The following is a 27,308-nucleotide window of genomic DNA, read 5'->3' as shown; positions in this document are numbered from 1 at the left end:
AAGGTAACACATGTTCAAGTTTGCACCTGTGCACGTATCTGGAGTTTGATTACAGTGGCTAGAGGCTCCAATGCACCAATTCTCTCTCTCTCTCTCTCTCTCTCTCTCTCTCTCTCTCTCTCTCTCTCTCTCGCACTCTTGCTCTCTCTTTCTCATAAAAAAGGTCAATCTATTGGGCTTGTCTAAAAAAAAAAAAATGAAAGAATATAAGCAGCAGTCAAATTTAGTTGTCATTTGTTTCCAGGAAATTCGCATGACTTTGCAGAGAATTTACTGTTTTAGGTGAGAATCCCTCAAATTTGTGTTATTTTTTAGGAAGTATTTCTGTAAATAAATCACAGCTATATTCAGAGATCAATAAATTGCATGTCCAAATGAAATCTGTTTATGTTCCAAAATTATATATAGATAAATCTCTATTTTATAAAGGTTATTTGATATATGAAAAATAGTTATGTGCTCTTTTAATTTTACATGGTTACATGCGGGGATTTATGATTAACTACAAAATTTGAATAACTCCTGAAATTAAGACTTAATATCTTTGAAAATTGTATATTCATAATTTATAATAAATTGAATGTTCTTCCTGAGACACATGTTTCTATTTGTCCTATTTTTATTTTGAGGGCTTTGTTCATCTTATATTTTTAAGTCAACATTTTTTTTTAAATTAAATAGTTTTGTATTCAGTAAATACAGTTAGTTTGGTACCATTATTAGGCTCATCTGTGACCTACTTCCTCCCCTTGGCCCCTCCTTGTTGAGGTATATGGGTCATGCATTCTGGAGTTAGCCTACAATTATGGGTAAGATAAATGTCTCTGCATATCATGACCCAACATGTGGCTCTGACATTCTTTCCACCCACTCTTCCACAAAATTTCCCTGAGCCATGTTGGGTTCATTTTTGGTCTGCTTCATGGATGAGGTGTTGGGGGCCTCTGGGGCTCTGGCTCTCTGATTTGGTAGGAGTTGATTTTTTGCTGTGTTGATCTCCTGCCCCCTTGTGTTGGTATCCAGTTTATCAGGAAAACAGCACTCTTGCATGTTTCGCCAATTTTTCTTAGTTTCAGCTGGAGCCCTTTTGAGGTATGATGGGGTGGCTCTCTCATCTGAAAAAGAGAAGCAGATTCTCCAACGGAGAGTAGGTTAGCACCAGGACAAATGAGTTAGCCCTTACTTTTTTTTTAATAGAGAATTAAATGGGTGTAGACCCTCTTTTAGCCCATGATTGATGGTAGCTTGATACTAGAGAGTGGGCTTATGTTTGGATATAGTTCTGACTTGTTTCCCAGCTCCAGCTATGGGTCCCATACCACTGAGGGGATCAGTTAGCCAAATCAAGAGCAGTTGGTTCCCCACCATGGCTGTGTGCCAATATTGCACTTGGGTGGGCATCACACCAGGTTATTTGCTGCTAAGTAGGTTAGACCATGAGTTGCTTGGACAGATATTGGTCATTTTCCCCCAGTTGCCCATGTAGCACCTTCTGGCACTAGAAGCGCTGACTCTCTGGGGACTGACTCTCTTCCAACTTCCAGCCATGCCATTCCATTTTACATGTCAACCACATAAGGTGTCTCTGGTTTCTCTTCAGACCAAATAAATCTTCCGCCTTTTGTCTTATTGACAAATATATGTAGGAAATGAAAAGATTGATAGAGAACATGAATATAAATATTGGTTATGCATTAATTTATAATGTGAGTATACAGCAATTTCAATTTGATATGAAACATTGTTATTTACCATTAAACATGAAGCTCAACTCTTCTATGATTACTAGTTAAGTTTAGGTTGGATTCATACAAGTTGTCATTAATCTGATGCACAAGATGGTTTTAAAGAAAAGTAAGAAGCATACTAATATGGAATTTGAAAGTGGTGTGCAAAAAATTTCTAAAAGGGAGCACATCTTTAAAATTTTATTGAAATTAAATTTCATTAATTTAAATATTCATATTTGAATGCATCATTATGTTTAAATTAAAATATTGATAACATTTTGGGCTTTAGTACTGAATAAATGTTATTAGAGATGATATAGTTATGGAAAAAATGTAACAAACATACTGATATACAGCCTCTGCATGCTAGGCCACCATTATTTCCCCTGAGTTATACCATAAGACCCTAAACACAGCTTCCAAGTACAGAATATTTTTCTGTTCAAGTTCCATTTATCAAAAAATAATGATAGATAATTGTTATTGTGCTTATTATGGATTGTGAGTGTGGGAAATGTTATAACTAATGAAATTAAATTTTAAGAATAAAATCTTTTCAAGATATTCTCTTTGTTTTATTATTTGAAAAAGTTTTAGATACCTTTAGGTGTTTGAACTTAATGTTTTTTATATAAAATTAACATAATATTCCCAACGTGTTCACTAATGCCACAGGAGCCTATAATGGTAGCAAACAATTCATAATCTTTAAAATTCTTTCTCTGGGCCATTGATTCAAAATTACCACAGTCTTTTGACACTAAACTTTGACATAATATTTACTTTAGATTTACATATAACAAAAAAGAATCTTTTGATCTCTTCATATCTCTCTAGATGATATTGAAACTCCAAAATATAATGTTAGCTTTATCTGGACAAAGTGCCGTGGAAAAGTTATGTAATATATTGTGCTTTTTTATTTGCTACTCAAATGGGCAAATCATCTCTACCCACTGAGGCCTGAGAAGTGACTGGTGCAATCCTGAACATGTCATTTTGCGGATAAAAATGAGGGTGGTGTATCATAGTTTAGCTAACACACACTCACACTCATACACTCATAATCACAAAATACTGCATGCACTATCAATGTGAAATTCTACCAGAGGACCTACAGCAACATTAGAACTTTAACTCTTTGATCAAGGTTAGACAGGAAAGGGTGAAAGATTGTTCATGAACTTTTTCACTAAGCACAGAATATCAGTCTTGTTAACAATTTAGAATGATGTTCAAGAGTTACAATAATGTTTTCAAGGAGATTTCTGTCCAGTAGAAGTGGAAGATAAAGCATAATTCATTTAGACAGTATCATAATACAATAATAAAAATAAACAGGCTGAGGAGTGAAGATGGGTGAGCCTAAAGTGGACTTCAACTTTTGCCTCATCTTACTTTCCCTATGGGTACATGATACATGGATGAATGAATGATTTAGAGGAGATTCTTCAGCAATTCTTTCTTTTCCAGAGATGAAAACTAACATTGTCTTTATTCAGCCATGATTTTGCTCCTCAGTATAAAATTATGTCACCAGAAATAGATATTTGAAGTGAGATCCTGGATAGGGTTTGTTATGGATCAGTTCTTCCATGGCAAACTAAGCACTCCTGAAAGGTGTTGACTTGGTATGGGCCCAATGTCTCAGAAGAGCTCTTAAATATAGTTATGTCCTTAGACCTGTTGTCCCACACAAAGAAGCTGTAATCTTTATAATAACAAAGGTGCATCTTATGTTTTCTACAAAGAACTATGCAGAAATGAAGATATAGAGCAAGTAGCTCAGGAAGCTTTATCTGCAGAACAATGTCTCTGTTTCTCTGTCTAGGATTTTTATAATGTCCTGTTCAGAAAGTATTCTTTCAGAATTATTGATTTTCTTTTTCAGGAGGTTGTAAAAGGAAGAAACCATTGTCAATACTGAAGCATGTAGTTACTCAAGAACCTGTGACTATGTCTCTAGGGTGCTTGAACTTGTAGGAGAGATTTTACATGTAATGGAATCTGTCATTTCTAATCCACAGTACAGATTGCATGCAGCGTTATCTGATGGACTTAATCAGGCACTGATTTCATTGTGTAATCTTTTCCTGTCCTGGGTTCTCACACTTAATTCAGAATATGGTGACTGATTTTCTTTTACCCTTCATAAGTACTTTTGTTACTTAGTTTTTATGTGTGTCAAAAATTTAAAAAGGGGCTGGAGAGATTGATTAGTGGTGAAGGCATTTGTTTGCAAAGCCTAAGGACTCATGTTCAACTCTCCAGATTCCACATAAGTCAGACACACAAAAATGAGGCAAACACAAGGTTGCAAATTCCTACTAGGTGGCACAAGCTACTGAAGTTTGATTATAGTGGCTGAGGCCCTGGCACATCAATTCTCTCTCTCTATCTCTCTCTCTGTTCCCCTGTCTCTTTCTCTCTATCAAAAATAAAACTAAACTAAACTAAATAAATAAATAAAATGAAAAAGATTTGGAACAGTTACATTCTTCATACTTAAAATATTTGTAAATTAATGGCTCATCATGCTTAATTAGAGTGTTCTGAATGGTACAATAAGGAATTATGAGATAAACATGAAGGAGTGGTACTTTTGGATTTTCATTAAAATTAATATGTTAGTAAACTCCATTTAAGGTAGTAAAACTATTCTTAAGTAATATGCTGATGCCATGAACTTTTCCTAATCTAAGAAACCCACAAACCATTAAAATTAATATTTGATTTAATTAAAATAGATCAGAGTCATTATATTGATAAAACCTCTCATGACAAAAGCATTGAAGGAAATACAGTTTCCAAGTAAATTCATGAAGAATCTATAGTGCTTTTGTCCTTGGATCTTGGAAAGTAACCTTTTTATATTTGTCCCTAAAAACATGGATTAGGAAAAACTCAACTCTAAAGAAAAGTAAATGTATATGTAACTTGAACCATTTGGTAGCTAAAATAATCATGTTTTCTCTCCTTCATCCTTATTTTTCTAAACCAAAACAATAATTTAATAGTGTTTACCATTCTTCAGAGTAATTGTGTTGGCAAATGTCTTAGATCGGGTTAACTTTAATTGAAATGTATGGGCTACTTGCTTTTCAAGGAATAAATATAAGCATTTTGGGTTTATATTTATTGGTTCTATAGGAAAAATGTTATTAAAGTTAAGAGCCTGCATGTCCTTTTGTAAATTGGTGCAACTTGATAATTCTAGACTATTTGCTTAATAAATGGGTCATGTGAGTGCTTAAACTTTCCTCCTTATCCATATTGGTGAAGCTAGGAAAAGGTAACACAAGTAGACTCACTGTTGCATTTTAAGTCTGGTTATTTTGCAGAAGCAATGTCAATGGTTTAGATGTGCATGTGTGCTCTTGTGCACTTGTTCACTTCAATACGAGAGATTTATGGTGACTGCTCACTTGTGTTGTCAGTATTTAAATAGCTACACAGTTGGATCATCAGGCCAATGGCAGTTGGTTTATTTGAAATGCAAGTTTGGATTGTTAGTGTGGTGTATAAACTTTAGGCTCATGTTTCTTCCCTAGAATACATGAAGATTTATAGAATCAATTCTAATTCCTTCTGCTAAATACAGTGTTCTTGTTATCATTTAAATAGCACTGCAACCAGAGATCAATAAATAGTTATGCTTCAAATACTTTGAAAATGTAACTAAGCAAAGGGACTTATTTAACTGGTGTAAATTTAAGAGCTTCATGCTTATATGAGATTTGAAACAATTTTAGAAAAAATGAGTTACACTTATACGTTGAATTGTTTAAAGAGAAGTCAATATTGATATACTCTTTCTAAGATGATTTAATTAAGCTTTACCGAAATGATTGCCTTTCTATATCTCTTATAATACTTTTAATTTATTTAATTATTTAGTTTTCAAAGACTGTATTTAATTTTCTTTCTGGTGGGCCTTGGGTAAAACAATTTTGGGAAATGTATCTTTGCATGTAGTGCTAAAGTGGTTTATTGCCAACCTGTTATAGCAATATTATAAAAAGCATTTTTAAGTTAATGTAATTTTCATAGATTATACATTCAGCAGTTTTGTGAAGTAGCAGCATGTTAATGCTCTCATTGTAAGTGTTCATTAATTATTACTATAAATGTTATGTTATAGAGAAGCTAAATGTTTAAAAGGTTGAGATACAATCAAGACTTTCCCATATCAAACTTAAAATTATTAAAGTTATCCTATATTTTAAGAGGGAAAATGAGAGCAAGAGTGAAAGAGAATATATGAATGAATGAATTGAATTGAGTAATGTGTTTAGAGGATTTTAAATTCTCCTTTGGTAAAGGCAACCTAAAAATGAGAACAATTAAGTTAGTAGTTTATTTATTAATAGTATCAAGTATATACCTAATTTGAGTGAATTTAAGTTATATAACAGTCAATATTTCCTAAGGTATAGTGTGAGTCAAAGGAAAAAGAAGGCACTTCCTTCTGACAAGAAAATAATGATACATTTTAGATCAACAGTTATACATACAGCCTAGATAGACAGAGTTTAAATTTTTGTACTATAGTTTTGGTCATTAAAAATAAAACTTATTTCTCATATTTGTTTTTAAATTAGAAGTACCTTAAAGTGACATGTACATAGTACATAACTAAAGGTGCCAGTTATAATTTATTTCAGATAAGCTGATCGTTTGTGTGCCGTAATGTGGTCTGCATGCATTAGCATGAGTTATTCATGCCTCCTAAAATTTATGGGCACAAGAACCACTACATATATTGAGAACATAGATGAATTTCTGACTTAATACATGCATTTATAGCTACCTGCTATCTTTGCAAAGGTGATTAAAAAAAAATCTTCATCTGGAGAAAGACCTCAAGTCAGCTCAAAATAAAGTGGGGGATCCTTAAATGGAATATATTATTTTATTCCCTTATGAAATTGAAACTATAGTGTAAGCACTCCAGCTATCCCAGAACAACTGAGAAAGCACAGAGCTGACTAATATTAACTATGTGGCACCTCAGGAACCCAAGTTATGCTTATGTCAGCTTGTAATTAGTGCAGCTCCACACTGTGAAGGAGATTTAAAAACAATGGGGCATCATTAGTGGACATTCATAGTACAATATTTTGCCAACTTACCAAATGTCTGTTTATTAGACATCCACAGGGTCCCACTAAAAAAGAAATCAATTTCTTAACTCCTTTGGTAGCTTGTGAAGTAAAACTTTGGCCACAGGGATGATCTTATAAAATGAAAGAGAGGGGAAACACACAGACAAACACCTGCTCCTTGATGGATCTGTGATTACTTGTAAGCCTGATGCATAAAGAAGATATTCTTTGAGGATCCAAGTTTGGAATTATCAATTTGAACAATTACAACAGCCTTTTTTAAGAGGGTAAGCATCTTGATATAATCATGTCATTGAATTGAGTTATAAGATCAACTTCCAGGGTGCATTTTAAAATGACTAATTTGATAATTAAAGTCGAGAAAGCAGAAACTAACCTGTCCGAAAGTGCCTACCTTTGATAGTGGCAATTGTTTCTCTTTCTATGGTATGTCCTTCCACTATTATAGCTGCCAATTTTAACCCCACCTATAAAGTATTAGGTGTTAGCTTTGCAATATGGCCTGCAGCCAAGGCTTGTCACAGAAGGTAGAGAGAATACTTGTATGTATAGATGTTGCTTGTTGAATGTAGACTGAGGAGTGGGTGGTACAGACACATTCTGTTGCAGTCAAATTGGCTGGGAAAATGAAAGAATGTTTCATTGGATAACAATGGGCACTCCTAATGACACACTCTGGTATGTATTCTCTCAGCATGTAAACAATGTGTACATCAGAGAGCAAGCTTTCCTTGTTGCTTTCCATGTTGTGCCTTTTAATAAAGAGATTAATTGTAAATAACATAACCATGATCATAATTTTCCATTTCACTATGTGCATGGCTGTACAGAAATGGAGTCATTCTTATACAACAAGGAGCATTGATATTAAAATTAAGCAATGCTCATCCATTTTATATGTATCTTATTCAGCTGCTGGATAGTTTTTGAGTTCACTAAATAAAGAATAGCATATTAATCTCTATATTTAAAATGGACATCTGGATAATTATAATTTCTGATAGAGCATGTGTGTATGTGATCTAAAGGTACATTTTATTTATGTAAAATATCTGAATAAATGACTCTAATTTAGTCCATGAAAGCACTGAATGTGAATATGTGTAGTTTAATAATTAATAAGCCATTGTATAGTATGCTAGGAGTGTATGCATCTTACTTATACAATATAAAATCTTATCTGCATTCCAAATAAAATATTATATAGATTACACAATACAAAATCAACTTGTCCTCACTTTTAACTGTCCCTCATTCACATTCATCTTTAGACTCACATCAAAAACCCTCCAATTTTTAGTTAGTAGGAATATCTTGTTGAAAAAGCAGCACAATGATTCATGGCCCCCATTTTTCCTTGAGAAGTACTCATTCCTCTCTATTTTGCTTTTTCATTGAACATGTTCTAATAAAATATTTACATCAATTAGAACCACTGGGGCTTTACAAAGTTACGTAAACTCTATAAGCAACCAGAGATGTCAGACAAAAAAAGAGAAGGAAACTCTATCATACTAGCAATAGGAAAGGCCATGTATGAATTAGATAAACTGCTTAAAATGAGGACCAATAGTGAAAAGAAAAAAATATATAGCTCTGTGCAAATGAGTTGTGCATGTCACTCATTTAAAAAATAATGAAAGTAAGTGTAATGGGAAAGAATATCTTTGAGAGGAGTTTATCCTATCAGCAAAACAGAAGACCATGAAAACCCTTTTTAAAAAGAATATTGATACTACGCAAGAGGGACAAATGATAGCCACAGAGTATCTATCTATCTATCTATCTATCTATCTATCTATCTATCTATCTATCTATCTATCTATGTTTTCCAAAGTGGCTCTAGCCCAGGTTGATCTGGAATTCACTAACTAGTCTCAGGATGGCCTCAAATTCATGGCAATCCTCCTACCTCTGCCTCCCAAGTGCTGGGATTAAAGGTGTGCGCCACCACACCAAGCTACAGAGTAAAATCTTACGAAGAAAATAAAATGTTTTGCCCTTAGAAGATAAAAGTTGTGTTTTACATGTGTATGAAAATGGCAATAGAAGACCTGTTATTTTGTATGCTAATTTAAAAATTAATATACAAAAAATTTTTTGGCATGCAGAGTAGGGGCCTGCCGAGGTTGTTACAGCATCCTTACATCAGAAGATTAAAACATTCACAATAGTACTATTTTTCAGCTCTCAATAATGTTAAGACAGGAGTGAGAATGTCAGCATTCCTTCACATGTGAGCTCTGTGCTATTCTCTTGGGATGGTCACATTCTCCTCTCTTGTTGTATTTATTCATCTGAAAAAGTGCATAAATGTTAAAGTAGACTTTTTGAGATCCAAGAAGACCATATAGGTAAAGTATCAGATCAGAGCATGCTATGGACATCATTGTGCCCTTTATCATTACTTGCTCATGTCCTAACCAACCGTACTTCTAACAGTTTTCCAAAATAAGGTCTTCAATGAAGTTATTTAGAATAGGCTGTAATAAAATGTCCAATTGTATTTTTTATGAAAAGGAAATGTGGACATGAAGAAAAGACCACGTGAAATTATAGAAGGAAGATGGACAGAAGCCATAGAGAACAATTTTACCATTATCTGAAACTTCCAGCTTCTATAACTATGACATGATTTTCAGTGGTTTGCTCCACAGAATATGTGACCCTTTGTTATGGCAATGTTACAAACTCATAGAGTTCCTTAATCAGTAAATTCAATCCACACTACCTGATAGAATTTGGAGAGTTGGATTTGAAAGACAATGGAAAAATACAGCATAACCAGAATTCTATCAAAATTGTGTCACATTAGCTAGCTTTGAATGACCATCTATTATTCTGAGGCTGGAGGTATTATAATTTCTACATTTTTTCTCAAATAAACATTATTCTTACCTCTGTTAAAAAAATGAGGTTCTCAGAAAACCTCTACCATAAAAGTAAAATGTCATTCATTTTGATTTTGAAGTGTTTGGTTTAGCAAAGTTTGAGATGAATAACATTCTTTAGTTTAATGAAAAATATGACAACAGAAGACTGATAAACATGTAATATCCACTATTGAAAAAGTATTCAATTATCTTAGCTATGAGGATTATTAGTTATATCAGATGGCCTTGCATTTTTTTCTGACATTTGTGAGATTTTGAAGCCAGAAAAACAAGCAATTTTTTAAAATTCTACAAAACATGACACATATTTTCTTATTTCTGCAATGAGATATAATCAAACAGGCAGCTGTATATGCAGTCTATTAGCCAAAGGCACCTACTTTGATGAGGAGATATCAGCTGAGGCCCAATGCAAAGTAAAAATCTGAAACTTAGAAGTGATTTTATTCAGGTCTCAGCCTGCTTGCAGTCTGCATATTCATCTACGCTTACATACCAGACTCTGGGAATATGTGATATACTTCCACATACACTATGTTGGCTTCATTTTGTCTTTATTTTGATCACTTATTCAGGAATGGATTTATACATTCTTGTCATCTTGCTAGTAAGAAAACTCCCCATTAAGTGTGTCATCCCAGTCCTACAGACATCCCATACAGAATACAGGGCATTTTTCATCATTTAACGTTTCATGTCATCATACACAATGCTTTGGACGTGTAATGTCCCCGTAAGTTCAAATTTTGAACGCCATGGAGCTTGGCTAGTGGCAGGAGGTCACTAAGTTATGCTTGGCCTGGAGAGATGGCTCAGTGGTTAAGGCACTTGTCTGCAAAGCTTAAGGACCCAGGTTTAATTTCTCAGTAAAGCCAGATACACAAAGTGGCACATGTATCTGAAATTTGTATGAAGTGGCTTGAGGCCCTGGGGTGGCCATATTCTCTCTCTCCAACACGCACTCTCTCTACTTACAAAATAATAAATAAAAACATTTAAATTCTAGAAGATAATAAATATTTTACCTTCTTCTTGGTTCATTTCCATATGGACAGTTCTTCCTCACTGTCTTGCTTCTAAGGACATATTGCTTCCTTGCTGTTCCTACCAACCCATGGTGGACAGAGACCCTCTGGAACAGTGAACCAAAATGCACATCTTCTCCACTTAAACTATTACTATGTTTTGCCACCAATGAGGAAAGGATAGGTTGGTGGTAGCTTTATATTAACCCAGGTATGATATTGCTCACTTTTTCTCCTAACATTTGAGAGATTCAGGCAGTGACATCTGGAGTTGAAAGATAGCCTATACAGAATCTGTCCCTTAAAACAAACAAATGCAAGTTTTTTAAAATAGGATGTTAGCAGTAGTAAATAATTCAGAAAAAAAAAAATAGCTTGCCTGGTGTATATCAAACACTGTGCTAGGCATTAGCTACCTGCTGAGGAAGTATTAACATCGACACTTTATTAGAATGTCTTGTGAGTTTCCTAAGATTGAACTTCTATGTTCTTCCCCTCCATTCCATATATCCATGCCCCATGCTTGTTACTAAAGATAATATTTCTCATTGCTTATATGTAAGGTTATTATCAATCAACTACTTCATGCACCAGAATACTCTTTCCCAAATCAAAATGAATTAACAAAGGGTAGTGTTAATAATATTTCATGCTATTATAGTGAATGGCAAGAAAGTAATTTGAGTGTTATTATTTATTACCACAAACAAATTAGTGTACTATCTTCTTAAAATCATCTACTATATAATTTAGAGCAGTTTGTGTTTTGCAGAAGGAGGCATAGAGTGGATAGTGATTACCACATTTGAATATCCTCCCTATTCCACATATCAATATTAATGATGGTATTATGCCGCGGACTGACTCTCGGGGAGATCAGGACCGAGGGAGAACAAGGGCGAAGGCTCAAGGAGAACTCGGGACTTGGCGAGGAAATGACAGACAGACACACTCTAAGTTGAATATGCTGCTGCGATTTACTGAAGTTTTCATCAAGGTTTTATACAGATTGAACAAGTGATCTCAAGAATTATTAATCTAAACAATCTTAAGTATTGTTCTATTCTATACATGTAGTGTTTATCAGGAGGAAATGTACCCATTTTCTGAGAAGCACGTCTCGCACCATTGACCACAACATTATATGAACAGAAACTAGGGTAAAAGGTGTAAGGTGAATAACAGGTTACTTATTTCTTATACCCCAAGGACTGTCATGCCCCAAGGACTGTCCCAAACCATCTTTTTTCCACTTATTAAATCATTTATATAATATTAATTATAAAGGTGTTTCCATCCACAAGACCACCAATATTTTAAGGCTGGTGTAATACTTTCCAGAAATTCCCTTCTTACTTGTTTATTGTATAAACACCAAGGCTTATGCTTCCTTGCTAAGCGTTCCATAAATGGAAGAGAATGCCATAGCCTCCTTTTTCCTTCATAATTCACCCATCTATTACCGAATTCATCATATCCTTCCTCATAGGAGAGTGGATCTAAGTAGTTTTCAGCTCTAGGAGTCCACTTTGGTGGTGTCCACCATCTGTCCTTGATCAAGTAATGAACATATCCCCCAGGAAGTTTCCTGGTGGGAATGCCTAAGTTTTGCAACTCCTTTTCTTCAGAACTGTCATGTTTCTTATGAACATTACCGATCAACATTTCTACTTTCATATTCTCAGGCTCAGTATCATTCTCAAACATCATAAGATGTTTTTGCTCTACACCATCAAAAAATTGTCCTAAAGTTAATTTTTTATTCTTAGTAGAGTTATACATTCCCTCCATTGCCCTAATTATAGGAGGGGCACATTCAATGCTTAGATTGTTCCTTGTACTCTGATTGTGTGCATGATTACTAGCAAGCGTTGAATTAGCTGTTCTTAGACAAACAACTAGAAGGAAGCAGGAAAGAAACAGAGCGCAGAAAACAACCCATTGGTGCCAGCAATCGGGTCTTCGTGACTTCTTATGGGCAGCAGGAACCATTACAGTAACCGACTGCCAAGGGGTCACCGGGGGCATTCCTCCGAGGAGTGCTGGCCCTCTGTCCTCAGCTCTCTTCCAGTGTAGAGGCATCTTTGCTACACAGGCAAGGTCGCCGTGGATGTAGCAGTATTATTCTTCCTTCAATATTCTCTATATACATGAGCCATTTAAAAACTGCAGATAATTACTTGAGTTATCAGGCCTTGTTTGATCTCTTTGATGGCCTAAAAAGATGCAAGGTATCAAAAACATATATTGTTAACAACAACAACAAAAACCTTTTGGGGACCAATGAATTCATTGATATTATTGCATTCTTTGCATTTGATTTAAATTAAGCTGATATTTAAACTTTAAAATTTTCTGCTTCCTTATGGCTGGAATTTTCTTACCACTTATTTTCGTGGCTTACTCTCTTCTGTTCCTGTTATTTTCTGGCTTAATTCTCATTCGTAGGAATTCAATCTTGATAACACAACACAACCTTGCCATACCCCTTTTTTGGCTGGCTACCACGATCACAATGCATTTCAGCATTCACTGATTTATTCCATAAATTTATGTCAGGCCCTGCAATGCTATCCTCTGACTTCTTGATCTTCAACAGCTTCCATGATTGTTGCTTCTGTTATTATGTCAAAGTCTTTTCAGGGAACATAAATGCTACACACAATGGTTGACAAAAGTTTCTCAGCTTCTCTATTAACTGATTTATGGACTGAAGATTGCAGAGAATAACACGTGTTTTCAACCCCAGTTTATTGTTGGCTTTGATTCACTATCCAGACAACTATCTAACCAAAGAAGGAGAAAATAAGATATTCACGGATATTTGATTAACAAATGTGCTTCTATCTCAAAATGTTTTTGTTCTGTTTTGTGCCAAGCTTTTACAACTGAGTTGAAATTAATCCTAGAGTCTGTAGCTTACTGTAGGAATACTTTACATCTATGATCATTGCTTAAATTCTTCATCTTTCCTTCACTCTAGCATATTTATATCTATATAGATATGTTTATATAGATATAGCTATAATTCTGTGGAGTAATTGCACCCAATATGACCTATTTTAAGTAATAAGCCATCACACAATAAAAAGAAATACATAAAATGCCCAAATAATCTAATTATTTATTTAATAAATACTAGCACATCTTTCTCTTCAATATAATGTTGTGTGGAATACATGGAAACTCATGAGGAAATGTGTACTCAAATTCATAGCAGCTGGAATCACAGTAGGCCATAAAGGTTCTCTTCTGGAATCACAAATACAGGTCAGGAGATAGTGAGAATGATGACTCCATGAGGGAAGAACCTCTACTTTTGTTTCCTCTGAAAATAATTGTCGATGTAAATTTATCCCTGGGTTCATCAGGGAAGCTGGAAGAGAGATAGGAGAGTTGGAGGTGGAGAAAGGCCTCTGTTGAGAGCTATGGGCTCTGGATGGACTGACTGAGTGTCAAAGGCATGTTTCCATGAGATTTATTTGCTGCTTAGATATTAGGCAGCACAGAGAATAGTTATGTTTTGGGGTTTATCCAGACCCAGTTAGTAATGATTTTCTAATCGTTTACACCCATGTACAGCCAATATGAATTTTGTTTGTAGATACTATTTTTAAACTATTTTTAAAATTAGTTTTGTGCTCAGTGAATACAGTCACGTTCATACCATTGTTAACCTCCTCCCTGTCCTCCTCCCTTCCCTTGGCCCCTCCTTGTTTGGGAATATGGGTCATGCATTGTGGGGTTAGCCCTCAGTTATGGGTAGGAGGAAATACCTCTGTGTATCATGACACAATGGATGGCTCTGACATTCTTTTTGCCCCCTCTTCTGGAAATTTCCCTGAGCCATGTTGGATTCATTTTACGTCTGCTTCCATGATGAAGTCTTCGGGCATCTGTGTCTCTGGATACCTGACTTGGTAGAAGTTGATTGTTCTCTGTGTTGATCTCCTTCACCCTTGTGCTAGTAGCAAGTTCACCAAGAAAACAGCATCTTTGCCTGTTTTGCCAATTATTCTTAGTTTTAGCTGGGGCCCTTTTGAGGTATCATGAGGTGGTTCTCTCCTTAGGATCTGCATCTATCTGAAAAAGAGAAGCAGATTCTCCAATGGAGAGTAAGGTTAGTACCACACAAATGGGATAACCATTTTTTTTGAGAGAGAATTTAATAGGTGTAGGCCCTTTTGTAGCTCACGATTCATGGTAGCTTGATAATGGAGACTGGACTCATTTTTCTGACTTGTTTCCCAGCTCCAGCTATGGGTTTAATTCCACTGAGCAGATCAGTTAGCCAAATCAAGAGCAGTTGGCTCCCCACCATGGCTGTGTGCCACTATTGCACTTGTGTGGGCATCACAACAGGTTAGTTGCTGCTAAGTAGGTTAGACCATGAGTTGTTTGGACAGATATTGGTCATTTTCCCCAAGTCACCCATGTAGCACCTTCTAGCACTAGACACGCTGACTGTCTGGGGACTGACTCTCTTCCAGTTTCCAGCCATGTCACTGCATGTTACGTATTAACCACATATGTTATCTTCACCAGTAGGGTCTTACCACTAACCTTTGGTGGGTCACCAAGTACTCTGACAGAAATCTGTCTGTCTTTTAGGAAACCTTGTAGGTCTCTCTGATCAAAAGCTCATCGTGGATGATGGCCACATGCTGGTACTGGGAGTTACAGGTCAGTGCCCATGAAGAGAAGGAAGAAAAGATAAGTAATGTAAAAGAGTCAGAGAGGACAGAAAGAGAGAGGGAGAGAGAGAGAGAGAAACAGAAACAAAAGGAGATTAAGGTCAGGCTTCATTGTACCCTCTCCAGGGTCTTGTGACTCAGGATTTTTTTCTAAGGGCCTGGTGAAGGTTCACCTATTTGTTCAGTCTTTTAGGATATAGAATTTCATGTTACCATTGCCATTTGGGCCCAGCTTTGTGTCCCCACCTCTTACCTCCCCTCTGCCCCTCCCCCCACCACCCTATTGTCCGGTCCTTGAGATGCTTGCTAGGTTTGTCAGCATCTTCGGTAGATTCAGGTTAGGAGCTATAGATGAATGCGACTGTGCAGCAATAATCTTTTTATGATTGGGTGAGCTCACTGAGAATGATCTTTCCCAGGTTCAATCATTTTTCTTCAAATTTCATTGTGTCATTTTTTTCTTACTGCAGATTAGAATTCTATCATATAGATATACCACATCTTACTTATCCATTGTGTGGCACAGTTTGAGAAAGATTGGTTTGAGTTCTTCCATGAAGGTTTGATATAATTCAGCTGAGAAGCCACCTGGTCCTGGACTCTTGTTTTGGGGGAGTTTTTTTTTAAAATTAATTTTTCAATCTTGATTAGTGTGATAGGTTTGCTTAAGGAGCTTATCACCTTTAAGAGTTTTGTAATGGAGGCTTTTAGGTCTCTTATGTACAGAATCATCTCATCTGTAAATAACACTAACTTAACCTTTTCCTTTCTAAATTTTATCCCTTTTATTTCATTTTCCTGTCTTATTGCTTGAAGTAGGACTTCCAGTACTATATTGAAGAGCAGAGCTGAGAGTGGACACCCCAGTCTTGTTCTTGATCTCAATGGGAATTTCTTCAGTCTCTCTCTATTGCTTGGGCTTTAGGAGGTTTGTATAGAGCCTTTATTGTGTTAAGATATAAACTGACTATGGCGATTCTCTCCAATGTTTTGATCATGAAGGGATGTTATATTTTGTCAAAGGCCTTTTCTGCATGTATCAAAATGATCATGTGGTTTTTGTGTTTAACCTTGTTTATGTGGTGTATTACATTGACAGATTTCCATATGATGAACCTCCCCTGTGTTCCTGTGATGAATCCCACTTAATCAAGTCAGATAATAGATTTGATGTGTTGTTGGATTTGGTTTGCAAGGATTTTGTTCAGGATTTTTCCATCTAAGTTCATCAGGGAAATAGGCCAGTAATTTTCATTACTTGTGGCATCTCTGCCTAGATTTGGTATTAGGGGGATAGTAGCTTCATAGAAGGAGTTGGGGAGCTTTCCCTGTTCTCCAATTGTGTGACATGGTTTGAGAAACATTGGTTTTATTTCTTCCATGAAGGCTTGATAGAATTCAGCTAAGAAGCCATCTTCTTTTGAGGGAGGATTTTTAATAACTTTTCAATATCAATGGGTATGATAACTTTGTTTATGAGATTAATCTTCTCTGAGTTTAGCTTTGCTACAGTGTATGTGTCTAGGAATTTCTCCTTTTCGTCCATATTTTCCAGTTTTGTGGAGTAGAGGTTTTTGAAGTAAGAACTGATGATTATCCCAATTTCACTTATGTCCATTGTGATCTCTTCTTTTCCATTTCTAATTTTGTTAATTTGAAGTGTTTCCTTTTTTTCCTTAATCAAATTGGCCAGGGGTTTGTCAAGCCTGTTTATTTTTCAAATAACCAACTCTTTGTTTCATAAATTTTCTTTTTTTTTCATAAATTTCCTTAATTGATTTCTTAATGTCCAACTCAATAATTTCTGCTCTGCTCTGAATTATTTCGTTCTGTCTGGAGCTTTTTGAGTTGGATTATTCTTAGTTTTCCAGTGCCTTTAGGTAGATGGTTACATTATTGACATGGAATCTCTATGTCTTTGTTATGAAGGCATTTAGTGATATGAACTTTCCCCTGAGGATCACCTTCATTGTTTGCCATAATTTTTGGTACGATATGTTCTCACCATTTGTTTCGAGAAATTTTGCAATTTCATTTTTTATTTCATCCACTACCTACCCATTAATTGTTTAAAAGTGTGCTATTCAATTTCCAGGAGCCAATGTGATTCTTAGTGGAACTTTTGTTGTTAATTTCTAGCAATATAATATTGTGATCTGATATCGTGCAGGGATTATGTCATTCTTCCTTAATATACGCAGGCAGGCTTTGTGACCCAGTATATGATCTATTTTAGAGAAGGTTCCATGTGCTGCTGAGAAGAATGTGTAGTCTGTGGATTTAGGGTGAAATGTTCTGTACATGTCCATTAGGTCTAATTGTTCTATGGTTTTGTTGAGCTCTCACTTCCCTGTTGGGTTCCTTTTTAGATAATCTATTATGCATAAAGGGATATTGAAGTCCCCAACTATGATGGAGTTGGTGGTTATTTCTGTTTTATTGTCAAATAGGTTTTGTTTTATGAATTGTGGTTCACTGTGTTTGGTGCATAAAGATTGATGAGTGTGATATCCTCTTGCTGGGTTGTCCTGTGATCAGTATGCGGTGGCCTTCTTTGTCTTTTTTTATTTTTTTATTTTTTTGGTTTGAAGTCTATTTTATCTGATATTAATATAGCTATGTCTGCTCATTTCTTATTCCTATTTGCTTGGTTTATAATTTTCTACCCTTTCACCCTCAGGAGGTGTCTCTCATTAGTGGTGAGGTGGGTTTCATGAAGACAACAGATTGAGAGGTCTAATTATCTGATCCACCATGTTAGTTTGTGTCTCTTGATGGATGAAGTAAGGTCACTGATATTTAGGGTAATGACTGTGAGGTTGGATTTGATCCCTGCCATATTATATTGGCTTATTTGCTTTGCTGTTTTCATGGACATTGTAGTTTTTGTGCCTTCTCTGAGTTTGGGTATTGTGATCATATATATATATATATATATATGTAACTTCTATACTTACAGACAACAAACCATAGTATTTCCCTGTCTTCCCCCACTTTCCCTTCATAACTCTATTCTATATCATATGCCCTCCCTCTCTCCATTAGCCTCTCTTAATTTGATGTCACCATCATTTTCATCTATTATGTGGGTATTGCTAGACACTGAGAGGTCTTGATATTGAGGCCAAATTCTGTCTGGACAGTTCTATGTAAGGAGTGGTACCCTTCCTTTGGCTCTTACATTCTTTCCACCACCTCTTCCACAATGGACCCTGGGACTTGGAGGATGTAAGATGTTATAGTGTTGGACACTCCTCCATCCCTTCTTTGCAGCGCTATGTTGCCTTTTGTATCATCCAAGTTGTCATTGCCATCTGATAAGAGAAGCTTCTCTAATCAGAAGTGAGAGTAGCATTAATATGTACTATGGACATTAAGTTAATGCTGCTTTCAGGGCAATTTGGTGAGAGTAATATATGCATTTATCTAGAAAAGAGCAGGTTTTATACCTCTAAGGCTCATGACCTCCCCTGCTATAGGTTTTGATTAGGTTTTAAGTACCAGGCATGCATTTTCTCCCTTAGAGTGGGCCTTTAGTCCAATTAGTGAGCAGTTGGTTTCCCCCAGAGGAGACATACCACTATTGCATTCGTTCAACCATTTGGCTTGTCTGGCCAAACTTGATGTTTCCAGTGTCCACTATTTTCACCGCTGATGACTCCTGTCTCCCATAAGACTGAATACAATGCAGTTTTTTCCAGCTTTCAGTTGGCTGGGCTGCAGGGAGAATGTTATATATTCAAGAGCAGCTTTATTTCTCAGTAACTTTGCTGCTCAGGCATGTGAAGTCTTCAGCAAAATGGTCTTACCATCTTTTCTTCATGGGAAACCAAAGGTGTTGGCAGTAGCCTGTAATGTTTTGGAGGCAACAGGGACCTCCTTGGCCAACAAATCACTGGAAGGTATCCCATCCCTGGCACTGAAAATATTCTAGTATCAATCTATGACTTCTGGATGTGCCATTATTTAAGAAAGTTGATTTTCATATGTTGTATTCAGAATATCTTGAGTTTTGATTAACCCTCCCCCCTTTCTTTTATACAATCTTATTCCCTGGCCTCACTTAGGCCTTTCCCCTCCATGTAATCTGCACTTCTAGTTACATATATGCAATACCATCCCCTTAAGAACTTCCCTCCCTCCCTTCCTTATAGCCTTTTCCTAGATTATGGGCCTTTGATACATATTTTTGGTTCCAGATCACACACAATTCTATACATTTATAGGTAGGATCCACATATAAGAGAGACCATGTGGGCAGAAGAGATGGCTTAGTGGTTAAGCACTTGCCTGCGAAGCCTAAGGACCCAGGCTTGGTTCCCCAGGAATCACGTTACCCAGATGTGCAAGGGGGCGCATGCATCTGGAGTCCGTTTGCAGTGGCTGGAGGCCCTGGCACACCCATTCTCCCTCTATCTTTCTCTCTGCCTTTCTCTCTGTGTCTGTCACTCTCAAATAAACAAATGAATAAATAAATAAATAAATGAACTAAAATAATAATTTTTGAAAAAGAGAGACCATCTGACATTTTCCTTTCTAGGCCTGGGTTACCTCACTTAGTATAATCCTTTCCAGATCCAGCCATTTCCCTGAAAATTTCATTTTTCTTTACTGCTGAATTGCAAATCCATTGTGTAGGTGTACCACATCTTTATTATCCATTCAGCTGTGGATGGACATCTAGGCTGGTTCTATTTCCTAGATATTGTGAATAGAACAGCAATAAACATGGCTGTGTACTTATCTCTAAAGTAGTGAGAAGAGTTATTAGGATATATGCCTAGGAGTGCTATAGCTGGATCATATGGAAAATCAGTTTTTAGCTGTCTCAAGAAATTCCACACTGATTTCCTCAATGGTTGTACCAGATTACATTCTCACCAATAGGGTAGAAGGTTCTCCTTTTTCTGCATCCTTGCCAACATTCACTGCCATTTTTTTTTTTTCTTAATGGTAGACATTCTGACAGGAGTAAGGTGGGATAGCAAAGTAGTTTTAATTTTCATTTCCCTGATGGCTAAGGATGTAGAACACTTTTAGATGTTTCTATGCCATCTGTATTTCTTCTGATAAGAACTCGTTATTTAGTTCCATAGCCCATTTTTTGACTGGGATGTTTGATTTCTTATTGTTCTGTCTTGCGAGTTCTTTGTGTATTCTGGATAGTAATTCTCTGTCAGATGTATAAGCGACAAGGATTTTCTCCCATTCTGTAGGTTGTCTCTTTTTCTATTCTCATTGTCCTTTGCTCTACAAAAGCATTGTAATTTCATGAGAACACATTTGTTGATTAGTGCTTTAACTTTCTGAGCAATTCAGGTTATATTCAGGAAGTCATTACCTATGCCAATATGTTGAAGGGTTTCCACTACCCTTTTCTCTAGCAATTTCAGAGTTGAAGGTATGATATTAAGGTTCCTCATCCACTCAGATTTGATTCTTGTGTATGGAGAAAGACAAAGATCTATTTTTATCTTTTTACATATAGATATACAGTTTTCTTAGGACCACTTGTTGAAGAGGCTGTCTTTCCTCCAATGAATATTTTTAGCATTTTTGTCAAAAATCAGATGGCTGTAGGTTCCTGTATTAACATCTAGGTCCTTTATTCTGTTCCATTGATCTACATGTCTGTCTTTGTGCCAATACCATTCTGTTTTTGTTAGTATTGCTATGTAATATTGTTTAAAATCGGGTATGGAGATACCACCAGCCTTATTTTTGTTGGTCAAAATTGTTTTGGCTATTCAAGGTTTTTTTTGTGTTCCAAATCAATTTTAGGATTGTTTTGTCTATTACTGTGAAGGAGGCCATTGGAATTTTAATGGAGATTGCACAGATCATGGGCTGCAAGTGTCTCAATGTGACTCTAGTTGTTTTTCTCCTTTCTGGTGGATCTCGGTCTGTCCAGTTTCTCTGCTGTGTCTAAGGATAACCTATACTCCTTCACTTTCCCAAAGAAGAGTGTATTTTGCTGGGGGTTTTGCCTTAACCCCTTCCTAGGCTGGTGTGGCATGGATCCTATGCCACCATCTTACCCAGAAGTCTATGATCTGCTTCTTGTAGGCACGTGAGGTTGATTACTTGATTTTTCTCTGTGGAGACTTTCCTGAAATACTCTCTTTAGGTTTGACTTTGTGTTCATATGGTTGTAGAGTTGAATTTTATCATGGAAGGTTTTTCTTTCACCATCTATTATGAGGTATACTTTTGCTGGATAGAGTGGTTTGGGTTAGAAGCCATAGGTTCTTATAGCTTGCAGTGCTCCATTCCTTCTGGCCTTCTGGGTTTCCGTTGAGAAGTCTGAAGTGATTCTGATGGGTTACCTTTACATGTGATGTATTGTTTCTGCCTAGCTGCTTTTAGTACTTTCTCATTGGTCGCAATGTTTAGAGTCCTTTGTTGCTTTTCTGCAAGTTCTACCAGTAGATTTGTCAGGGTTGCACTAGTCATAACTGCATTTTTGGCTTCTGATCCTATTATCTCTTCTGTATTTTTATCAGAGCCATCCATTGTAGGACTGGGAGATCTTTTTTTTTTTTTTTTTTTTTTGATTTTCTTGCATTTGAATTTTTATGTTATTCCTTTCACATTGTCATCTTCCCATCACAGAGTGGGAGCAGGGAGAATTGGACTGTTGTCCCAATGGGTGGTGGAATTGGTGCCACCTCAAGGGGGCAAAGACAGGTGTGGGGGCCTGGGTGGAGCAGATCAGAAGTCACACAGGGGCAGGTTGCAAAGATTGGCAGTTGTGTGAGGGTGGAGCGGGATGGAGAAAACCAGGTCTGAAGTTGCACTGTGCAGGGGCTCGGCAAGGAGAGGGTCGGAAGTCATGTTGGGGTGGGCTGAGCAGAGAGGTTAAAAGTCACAAGGGGCAGGGCTCAGTGGGGCTGCGCTGAATTCCGGGGTCAGGGGCAAGGCCATGTAGAGCAGGTCTGATGTCCACAAGGGGAGGGGCACGGGGTCAAGCAGGGAGGTCTGAAATCATCAGGGCTGGGGTAGTGCTAAGTGTGTGTGTGGGGGAGTGAGAGGGGGATTGGTCAAACTCAAGGGCCACAGGGCATAGTGGAGAGGTCCAAAGTCTTGGGGATGGGGCTGAGTGGGTCAGGTCTACGTTACCAGGGTGGGGGTGGAGCGAGTGGGGCAGGCTGAAGTCATCGAGGGTGGGGGTGGGACTGTGTTTCTGAAGTCGTGGGGGTGGGGCCATGTGGAGTGGTCCCAAGTCACAAGGTAAGGGTTGTAGGGCCGTGTAGGGCAGTGGAGGGGTATGGGCGGGGCTGAGCGTATCCAAAGTTGCATTGGGTGTTGGGACCAGAGAAAGTTGCAGGGGTGGGGTGGAGGGGAGTGGTTTTGAAGTTGGCGGTCAGGGGAGGAGCATAAAGGTTCTAAGTGGGGTGTCTGAAGGTGGGGGGCATCTGAGAAAGTGCCGGTGGGTGGGGGTTTGGATCTGGGCGATTGCCCATGCCAGCTGGTGCAGTTGGAACTATTGGCCTCGGTCTCCTTGCCTGCAGTTAGTGCAAAAGTAGCCTGAGGCTGAGATTCTGGCTAGGACGGCTGCTTGGGGGACTGAGGGACTGGTGGGTTACCCAAGAGCATGGCCATTCCTTTTTGTGCCCCTCTACACCCTCTCACTGGTGATCTATTAGAGATTGCTCAACCCTAAATGACCCAGTGACTCCTTAAAGCCTTGCCTCTCCTTCCTGGGAGTTGTGATGCAATTAGGCAGATGCCATCGTGACAAGAAGACCCCCTCCAACATCATTCTCACAGAGATAAGAAAAAAAAACTCAAAATTCATAGGGAATGGCAGCAAGTCTTGGATATCCAAACATATCCTCAGCAAATGAAATACCTCTGGATATATAACCATACCTGATGTAAAGCGATTTTAAAAAGCCATAGTAACAAAAATAGCATAGTACTGACATAAAACAGACATATACACAAATGGGACAGAATGGAAGATCCTGCCCTTAATTCAAGTAATTATCCCTACTATATCTTTGAAAAACATGCCAATAATATAGACTAGAGAAAAGACAACATCTTTAAGAGATGATGCGGCACAAATTGGATAATCACAGGTAGAAAAATAAAACTAGACCCTCTCATGTCACAAAACACAAAAATCAAGGCCAAACTGATTATAAACCTCAGTAAAAGAGTTGAAACTCTTTAGCTACTGGAATAAAAAAGTATGATGGACTCTCCACAATATAGGAATGGAGAAGGACTGCCTGAATAATACCCTAGTAGCCCAGGAAATTAAACAGTCACTCAATCAATGGGATCACATGAAGTTAAAAACTTTTTGCACAGACAGACATACTGTAATCAGAGCCAATAGATTACCAACAGAATTGGATAAATATTTGTCAGCTATACCTCTGACAGAGGCCTAATAGCCATAAAGAGAATCTGCAAATATCTCAAACAACTAAACAAAAAAAAAGTTTAATAACTCATTCAAAAGATGGGGCAAAGAACTAAATAGTTAGCTCTAACAGGAAGAAATACAAATGGCTAACACACACTTAACATTGCTAACCATCATGGAAATGCAAATCAAAATAACTCTGAGATTCCACCTTATTCCAGTAACGATGGCAATCATTAAAAAATCTAATGATAACAAATGTTGGCAGGGATGTGGGGAAAGAGGAACTCTCATTCACCGATGGAGGAAATGCCAAATTTTGCAACTATGGAAATTAATATGTAGACTCCAGAAAAAGATGCATATAAAACTTACAACAAACCCAGTTATTCACCTACTGGGCATATACCCTAAATGCTCCATGCTTCACTACAGAGATACTTGCTCAATCATGTTTATAACTGCTCAATTCATAATAGCTAAGAACTGAACCCAATTTTCTTTATTCAGTAAGACAAAGGGTATTCTTTATAACTAATCTTCAGAATGCTATCCATTGCATTGCCTGTTGTTACTTCTCTTTGGATTTCTTTGTTAAATTGTATTCTTTTGAAATTGAACATCTAATAATAATATATATCATGTAGTTTAATCTCTTCATGGTGTAGAGAAAGAAAATATTCACTTCTTGATTTCATCCTCACTCTGAAGTTATGGATAATGAACCAATACTGAGCATAAAGACTAACTAATGCCTGAATATTTGTTCCCTCTAAAAACAAGGACAAATGATTTTGAAGAGCAATTTGTGAATTTCAGTTCTATTTTATCCTCATTTTCATCAAAATACTTTTGATAAGTATAATAATATGAAAAGTTTCATTATTTCCTGGCATACAAAATCCAAACACAATCTGTGAGTTTTAATACTTGAATGACTTCCAAAAGGAAAAAAAAGAAAATAGAATACATATGCATACCACATACCTCTTTCTTTCTATATATTTCTCTCCATATAAGCAGATGTATGTATATATATATATATATATATATATATATATATATATATATATATATGCCTAAGTTTTATGATTCTTTCTTTTCCCTTGTTTTTTTAAATATATATTTTTTAAAATTTTTATTTATTTATTTGAGAGCGACAGACACAGAGAGAAAGACAGATGGAGAGAGAGAGAATGGGCATGCCAGGGCTTCCAGCCTCTGCAAGCGAACTCCAGACACGTGCGCTCCCTTGTGCATCTGGCTAACGTGGGACCTGGGGAACCGAGCCTCGAACCAGGGTACTTAGGCTTCACAGGCAAGTGCTCAACCGCTATGCCATCTCTCCAGCCCCTCCCTTGTTTGTTTAATTTTTCATTTATTTTCCTTTATTTTATATATTTTATTTTTCATTTATTTATTTATTTGAGAGTGACAGTCAGACAGAGAGAAAGAGAGAGAGAGAGACGGGGGGGGGGGGGCAGGACTCCAGCCACTGCAAACTCCAGATGCATGTGCCACTTTGGGCATCTGGCTTACATGGGTCCTGGGGAATCAAGCCTCGAACCACGCTCCTTAGGCTTTACAAGCAAGGGCTTAACCACTAAGCCATCTCTCCAGCCCTTTTCCCTTGTTGTTGATAATAGAACCAGCCTGGACAAGCTCAGTGTGAACCACTGAAAAAGTTCACTTCTCCACACATTAGAACGAATATGAAAGCTGACATTTTTCTGAGTTTTCCATTTAATAGCATAATTTAGTTGCTATTTTGTTCTTTAAAGTTTTCTTTGACATTAAGCAATTTTCTTTAACATCGAATTTAAATCAAATATTCCTTGCATTAGATCATTTTTTTTTAATGCTAAAGAACAGATTTTATTCATTTTCCCAAAACACTAAAACAGCACATGGCATAGTGACTTAGCACACAGTATAAATGATGTATACAATGCATTACCCCTTAAATGGCTGATTTTAACTCTGAGTTCAGGAGTCCTAAAAAAATACATTCTTAAATGAATGACCTTTATTAAAGTTATCAACAAACAACAAAGGGGAGTTACTTTAAAAATCTTAATGTAAAAGAGACCTCAATTCCTAGGACCTGGAAATTTTGTCACGGAAATACTTGATTTGCTTTTCTGTTATCTGTGCTATGGAAAATAGATTCATCATTCCTTCATACTCAGGAGAACCCTGTTGGGACTCCTAGCTTGAGAAGATGATTCCAAGGTTAATATTGCAACGTCACCATAAGTGTCTCCAATTAAACTGCTTCGAGTGGAGGGAGGGAAAGGAGAGGAAACTTTGCTGCAGGTCAGTTATTCTATGAAATGCAGACATTGTAACAGCTCACTGTGAACTGAGCAAAGCTTGCATAATAAAAAGTAGAGCAGGTAGACAGAAAAATCCACTCCCATTAGGCCATCACAGACTGGCAGAGATGGACGATGTCTGGGACAGTAGCCCTTTAGAACGGGGATCTGAGAAGGTACATAAAGAACCTCACGTGAAGTCACTGCGCTCTCAATGGAACTCATGCTAGATACATCATCATCTACAGAAAGGGTTTCTCAGTCCTGAGCCTCTTCCCAGCACAACTTAAAACATGCTCGACAATTTCCTTCTGCACCAACCAGCAAGGTCTGTCTAGTCATCCACATGGACTCCAGAGAGCAGGGTCTGGATCGCTGTGCTCTACGCATCGTGGCTCAAGGCAAAAAGAATCCTCCTAAGACAGCTTTCAAAATTAACCTACTGTTTTTATTATTCTCCTGTACCTTAACTATGGCATGAGAGATTTGCTAATTCCAAAGGTTGTAGAGCCAGTAGCCCCAGTATTATCTGGAGACCATTTGAAGTACTTTTTATACTTGAAACAATTTTCTTGCAGCCTATGTGCTCTGAAAACAAGGGCTTTAATAGGGTAGGGAGAAAACATCTCGTCTCATCTTCCAGGAAAGCTTAAGGAAGGTCGCCTGGCATCCAGAGCAGATCAGAACGCAGGCAAGACAGTTCTAACTCAGGAAAAGATATTGGCAGTTCACACTTAAAGAATCCCACATCCCGACACCCAGGGCTCTCCTTTGGGATACTGTCCTTCATGGCTGTCTGTGGCTCTGTGTCCTCCTTCCAGCCAGTCCCTCCTCAGGGCTTCCTTCATGGCACCATGCACCCCAGCAAGGCGCTCCTCCACAGGGCCAGGGGGCAGACCCTCATCCTTGTGCACAGCAGCGGCCAGGGTTGGTCCTCTTCCTGTTGACTCAGTCAGATGTGGATGCAGTATGTTGCCACTGTGAAGCAAGTGATCAGCGCTGCTCAGGTCACTCTTCATTTCCAAGGAGACTGCCTCATCCTGTGATTTTTCCATTGGCTCCAACCGCTGGCTGGTCCTTCCTGGAAGGCACTGCTGGGCAGGGGCTCCCCCTCTGGGTTCTTTTCTTAAGGCCACTTAATTAGTTT

At 37.4% G+C, this 27,308-nt stretch overlaps 1 protein-coding gene across 1 annotated transcript in view; it reads left to right on the top strand.

The window, feature by feature from the left end:
* The window catches only part of Sgcz (sarcoglycan zeta), a 1,272,783-nt gene that overhangs the window by 540,640 nt on the left and 704,835 nt on the right, over positions 1-27,308 (top strand). The window lies entirely within an intron of this gene.

The sequence above is a fragment of the Jaculus jaculus genome, chromosome 1 (genome assembly GCF_020740685.1).
Source record: "Jaculus jaculus isolate mJacJac1 chromosome 1, mJacJac1.mat.Y.cur, whole genome shotgun sequence".
Classification (NCBI taxonomy): domain Eukaryota; kingdom Metazoa; phylum Chordata; class Mammalia; order Rodentia; family Dipodidae; genus Jaculus; species Jaculus jaculus.
This window is presented reverse-complemented; position numbering and strand designations above follow the sequence as displayed.